At 45.9% G+C, this 6,000-nt stretch overlaps 1 protein-coding gene across 8 annotated transcripts in view; it reads left to right on the top strand.

Moving 5' to 3' along the window:
- Nucleotides 1-881: 881 nt before the first annotated feature.
- The window catches only part of strbp (spermatid perinuclear RNA binding protein), an 89,738-nt gene continuing 84,619 nt past the window's right edge, over nucleotides 882-6,000 (top strand). For 2 of the 8 annotated variants that reach the window (XM_077019052.1, XM_077019046.1), the window contains exon 1: nucleotides 882-1,132. The gene's annotated coding sequence lies outside the window, so the exon portion shown is untranslated. Of the gene's footprint in view, nucleotides 1,133-1,197; nucleotides 1,278-1,853; nucleotides 2,020-4,773; nucleotides 4,796-6,000 lie in introns of those variants that run through there. The other 6 variants (XM_077019053.1, XM_077019047.1, XM_077019056.1 and 3 more) reach the window with 5 other exon arrangements.

Below are 6,000 nucleotides of genomic sequence, written 5' to 3'. Positions count from 1 at the left end.
TTTCTCTGGATTTGGGGAGTGTGGATGATGCCATGATCAATTTTGACAAATCCAGCTGTGTGCATGTGTGTGTGTGTGAGAGAGAGAGAGAGAGAGAGAGAGAGAGAGAGAGAGAGAGAGAGAGAGAGAGAGAGAGAGAGAGAGAGAGAGATACACAGAACTTAAAAAGTTAGCACCCTTGTATACCTGCAGAAGGACAGCCACTTTATATGTCTAAGGACCCATGTTTTCCCATCATGCACCTAAAACCACTTCCTCTTTTTGGTATTTGAACAATAAACCCTGTAGTGTGAGTGTGGCTGGTGTGTGTGAGACTGTGTCAATGGCATGTTGTTTGACAGGACCAACCGGGGAGAAGAAGCACAACCAGATCTGAAACATTCCTGTCTGTAGTGCTGAGGTACTATGGCTTCCCCCTGTCAAAATAAATCCCAAAACAACCAAACAAACAAAAACCAAGCCTTATACCTTTGATTTCCTTCCTAGATTTGTAAACGAATCGGCTCACTTATCTGGTGGGTAAGAGCGGGAAGGCACTGCATTGTCTTCCACAGTGTTTCTTTGTAATATTTAACTTGATTCGGTATATTTACTTGGAGCGTGTTTTTCAAATCAAAATATGAAAACTAATGCTAAAAAAGCAATACACGCTCAATTCTAGTCTTAATGCTGGCCATGTTTACAATTAGGCCTGTTATATTGAGCCACGGCGTCAATTGTGTTGTTACAAGCTAAATGTTTTGACATGTAACCCGCGGGATAATGACGAGGTCGTTCATAGCCTATAACAGCTAATGTGACAAGATTACCAATGGCCAAACTAGCAGCGTCGGCATACAGCTTCGAGCTCTCTCCATAACTGAAGGCGGCTCTACTGGAGCACGATACGTCCCAGTATAATGTAATTACCCGTTGGTGTTCCGCCAGTCGAGAGCTTAACACAGGTGCACGGACGGGTGTAGCGGGGACAGTTCCGCCGACCGCGAGTCATCCAATTAGGGGAAGCGCATATTATCACGTGAACGCAGCCGTGGTCTAAATACTTGAAGCAGTTCTGTAACAGGGAGAGCGCGACAGAAAGGATACTTGGAGGATATATCTGCAGTCGATGATTTAAAGAATTTCGATCCAGGTAATGTATCGTTTAACGTTTATCACTAAGGTGATGAATTGACCAGAAGGGATCAGCGTCTTGCTTATATTTGTGCGATGAACAAGCGGCTTTAGTCTCCTTTGGTCGGACATCGCTGTCTCCCCGCGTCTGCCGCGGCTGTTAGGTAAGGAATAGCAGCGCCTAGCCGAACAACTCCAGCGGACACCGGGCTATTGATAGTTTACCTGTAAATCCAGCCATGTGTCAGACAGAGCCCGTTCCTTTGCGACCAAAGCGGGCGATTGAGTTACGATTGACGCGTTAATTGAACTTGGATGTGTTATTTTGATGGGTCTTTCCTGAAAACGTTCAGTTGTGGCACCCTGCTGCAGGAACCGAAGGCTGCTTGAATAATTTATTAGGCAGGAGGCTAGGTCTGAAAGAAAATATGCTCCCGTCATTTGGAGATGGGTATATTAATTCAGGAAAATTAAAAGCGTTCACTCGGCAAACTTTTCGGTTATTTAAATATCATTTTGTTTCGCTGTAAATGGCGTGACAGTATGGGGCAGTCTGCTCGAACTGTCGACTGAACGGGGGTGATTAAAGCAAAAATAGTTCCCACTGCTACATTGGCTGGAGGAAGTGTTTCTCCCCAAGTAGACTAGTATAATGATGTTAGAATGTTTCCAGCACATGTCGCTGCACCCACTGTCAACTCAGGACGGCAGCGTCCTCTGCGCGTTTGAGCCCCACTACGCATGCGCATCCCTCATTCATCGCAGAGTCTCGTGTTTGCGAATCAGCCCTTAAATGAAAAAACAAACCCAAGCTGGAATATGTGTTGAACACTATGTGCGTCCATTCTGAGGACTGCACGTTGGTTTTGATTCAATATCGGTACTTTTGGATTTAACTTCTTGACAGTAAGTAGGCTAACGTTATTCCGTCCCTTTATCGCGTCGCGTGGCCTCTGAATTATTTTATTTTAAGTATCGTTGCAAATAGAAAAACAACATGAAAACATTCTTAACTTCTAGTATTTCACATTTACATTAAGAGCAATATTTAGGGCTCTATGGTTGTCATAGTTGTAAATCTCGATGTACAGTCGTTTGAAGCCCGGTCCAACACTTCTGGTTTAGACAACCAGTCAGCCCAGCCTTTCTGTTTTTAGTTTCGTTACTTTAGAGGAACCCGAGAATGCGTCGTTTATTCAGGACTGTATAAAAAGCCATTACAAGTTCTGCAGCTTGTCAACTATAGACTTGACTAACTGCTGTGTGTGTTTTAGCTCTTGGTTACGCTGAGCTGTTGTGACGGTTGAAACGCGGATCATCTCCCAGCAGGTGTCTGTGTTCTTACTTCCGTCATGTTTGGATGTAGTAACAATACTGCTTGACTTCTCTCATTGTATTCTGTAAGCCGAAACAACTAATGGCCCAGTTTGTTCCAGGATTTTATCATCTTTTTTGTTCAGGCGGCGACCTGTGTCTGAATCCCGAAGCCTAGTAGTTGGATGAGATTTAGGATTTGGGTCTTTGCTTCGACTTCGTTTGACTCGTTTCAATGTTTTGTTGTTGCAATGTTTGTTGTTCAACGACGTGTTTGTAGCTGCTGCATCTTCGGGACATTAGACCAGCGCAGCAGTCAAGGAAACGCCGGAAAAAACAGTGATTACGGTAACAGTAGTTACAGCTGTGGGTTTGAGTGAATTAGTTAATTTATGATAACTCATGGAGAAATTTCCCTCGGCTACTCTTTTCTAAAGGCATCTTCTCGTTTAATGGGTGTTGCTGTTTGCGTTCCTGTTTATTTCTGCGATATTTGGATGCCGCAGGAGCCGAAACAGCAGGAACAAAGGACCAACCTGCGAGGCGTGTTTTTCTACTGTGTTGAGTTTGCGCTTGTTCTGTCCCCGTTTAGAGAGCAGTTGAAGTACTAAGGAAACTCAAGAATTAAGGAAATTGATTTGTAGACGCATCTTGTGAGCAAATCTAATCGTCTAAGAGACAGCAACAAGGTCAACAATTCCCATACAAGAGACCTACTTATTTTTAATTATTTTATTATTATCATGGTATGATTTCTTTCTTAATTCAGAAGAGTCTGCATGTTGGGCAGAGTGTGCTGAAAATGAGCGAAAATGAAAGATGCCACCATACCAGGAGACAGCTCTGTGAAAAGTGCACACAACCGTGTGTTTGGCTTTATGTGAATTGTATGCAGTCAAGTGTCAGGTAATTTGATACGTGTAGGCTACATCTGCATGTATCTAATTTACGTTTAATGATGATAATTTCCAGCATTAACATTCCAATTACGAATCCATTTTGAACAGCAAAATGTATTCACACATTTCCCACAGTATTTTTAGTGCAGCGGATGGATTCGTTTGCAAAGCAATTTTCGGACGTGCTCTGGGAGAGGTTGGAGTGGGCTGAGGCATATTTTTGGTGAACTGACAGCACAGATTTTCATCTCAGCTGAGAGTCTGAAGAGCTCTCTGTCCACCCCTGGCCCTGTGTGTTTCTCACCCCCTCACCCTGTGTGTGTCTCATCCCGGCCCTGTGTGTGAACCACCCCTCAACCCTGTGTATGTCTTTACCCTCCCCACCCTTTGTGTTTCTCAGGGTCTCTGTCTGTGTTTCTCTCCCCTTTTCCCTGTGTGTCTTGGGGTCTCCCAGTATAGCAGGGTGGACGGCTCAATCCATGACTGTAGGCCCCACTGTCTTGCCCCTCTCCCCTATTAACAAACAAACACACTCTGCCCACTTTATTTTTGTGAGGAAGTGTGCTGGGTGTTTATACCTCTCCTTTTATGGCTAAAACAGGCCTCTCTCTGCAGGAGCCCCTCCCTCACCCTGCCTGGCCTGCCGGGTTCTGGCAGTTCGGGTTCTAGCGGTCCACGGACGGCTCATCCACTGCAGCCTGATGTTAGGGCTCTGATAGGGGTTCCCTCTGATGGGGGTTCCCTCTGATGGGGGTTCCCTCTGATGGGGTTTCCCTCTGATGGGGTTTCCCTCTGATGGGGTTTCCCTCTGATAGGGGTTCCCTCTGCAGGGGTTCACTGTGCTAGAGTTCATTCTGCTGGGGTTCACTCTTGTGGGTTTGGGGTTTGGCCTTTAGAATACCGAGAGAGTGGTTGAGCAGCCACAAAAATGTCACCAAGCAGGCTAGCCAGCAGCCATATGCTGGTAAAGAAACGGTGTTCTACATTTGTTCTGACTAAAAGCCACACAGAATGTTAAAGTGGTACAGTCATAGAGCCAGACTAAGTATAAAGGGGCCAGTTAAGTGAGTAAGAGGAACTGAGGACTGTCTGTGTTTGCACTGGATCCTTTCACATTGGCAACAAGGCCTGCTTTGTCTCTGAAAAAGGGAGCGACCTCAAGACCCCTCTGCACCTAGTAGCCCAGCCAGCAAGTGAGGAAGTGGAGGGAGTAAGTGTTCAAGTACACACTGAGCTATGAAGTTATGGGGACACGCATTGAGGAAGGCAGGGGAACGTGCCCTGGACTATGTCAACTGTGTGTGTGTGTGTCTGTGTGTGTCTGTGTGTGTGTGTGTGTGTGTGTGTGAGACAGAGAGAGAAAGACACCTAACAGCGGAAACGGATCCAGAGATGAGACACTAGTCCTTGAGTGTGCACAAAGCACGAATAGCCTTGTAAGGCATCTGAATGCAGCAGAGATGTGTGCTGTAAGTCACAGTGCTCTGTGCATACACACACATAACCACCCACCCCTTGTGGCAACAGCTGTGCATAGAAACATCAGGGTTAAAAACACTGTGTGCATGGAGATACATCTTGGCACAAAATGTCAGCCCCCTTAATAACCCCGAGGGGTCACGCCATGCAGCAGAATTGTCCTTTTGCAGCAGATTCTCTTTCCTCCACAGGTTTAGTCAAGGAGTCTGAAAACAGGGGTTAGTGCTGTTGGGAAGTGTTTTGAAGTCACTCGTGTGGCCCCTGGGGCATGGTGTGTGTCGTGGGCCCTCATGGCTCTGCTCCTCCCCCCCGAGCAGTTAATGAAGTGAAACCTCAAAGGGTGCCTGACCCAGGAAGTAAACTCTCAAAGGGCGCCTGACCCAGGAAATGCGAATGAGGCAGCCGGAGACCAGGGCGGGCCAGCAGAGCCGACGCCTTTATCAGGATCTTTAAAAACACAGTAGGAGAAATCAGCTGGTGTAGGTTTGAGAACATGGGCCCATTGTAGAGGTGAGAGGGTTAGAGTGAGGGGAGGGAAACTGAGTGAGCGGAGGAGGCTTCACCATAACACTGACAGAAATCACTTCACCAACATGGGGCAGATGTGTAGGTACAGCACAGTCATATAGATACATACATCATCACTGATAAGACTCACTTCACTATTGTGCTCAAAGCTTTTGAATGGCATTTCAGATCCACATTATGGCAATATGAGTTTATATCAGCCAGCCAAAAGGTGATGGAATCTGGAATTTCAGATGGGGGGAGGGGGTTCTGTTGTTTTACATTTTTATTTGGATAACATTTGATTTTTTTTTAATGGTCATTAATACTTTTCCCATAATCCAGCAGTGTATCGTATTGTATGGGGTGTGGGGAAGGAGATTGGTTTTCCTCTGCGAGGAAGCAGTCGCTGTGTGCCCTTCAAAGCCTGAGCAACTAGATATAAATATAGCCGAACTGTGTGTTTATTAGATCTGTCCTAAATACAGCCGAACTGTGCATTAGAGCCGTAGCCAATGTCTGATACCTGTTTGGATAGCGGTGTCCCAACAGTAGAGAGGCCACACACTGCTTGGTGAGATGGAGGAAACACTCCTCGGGGAGGTGATGTATTTGTTTATGCAAACTCTTGTACAGAGCTGAGCTTCTGGGCTCATAGATAGTTCCTCTTTAGGTGTCTCTAATGCTA

Source organism: Brachyhypopomus gauderio, chromosome 10, assembly GCF_052324685.1.
Source record: "Brachyhypopomus gauderio isolate BG-103 chromosome 10, BGAUD_0.2, whole genome shotgun sequence".
NCBI lineage: Eukaryota > Metazoa > Chordata > Actinopteri > Gymnotiformes > Hypopomidae > Brachyhypopomus > Brachyhypopomus gauderio.
The sequence above is the reverse complement of the archived record's forward strand: the minus strand, read 5'-3'. Positions and strand labels throughout refer to the sequence as shown.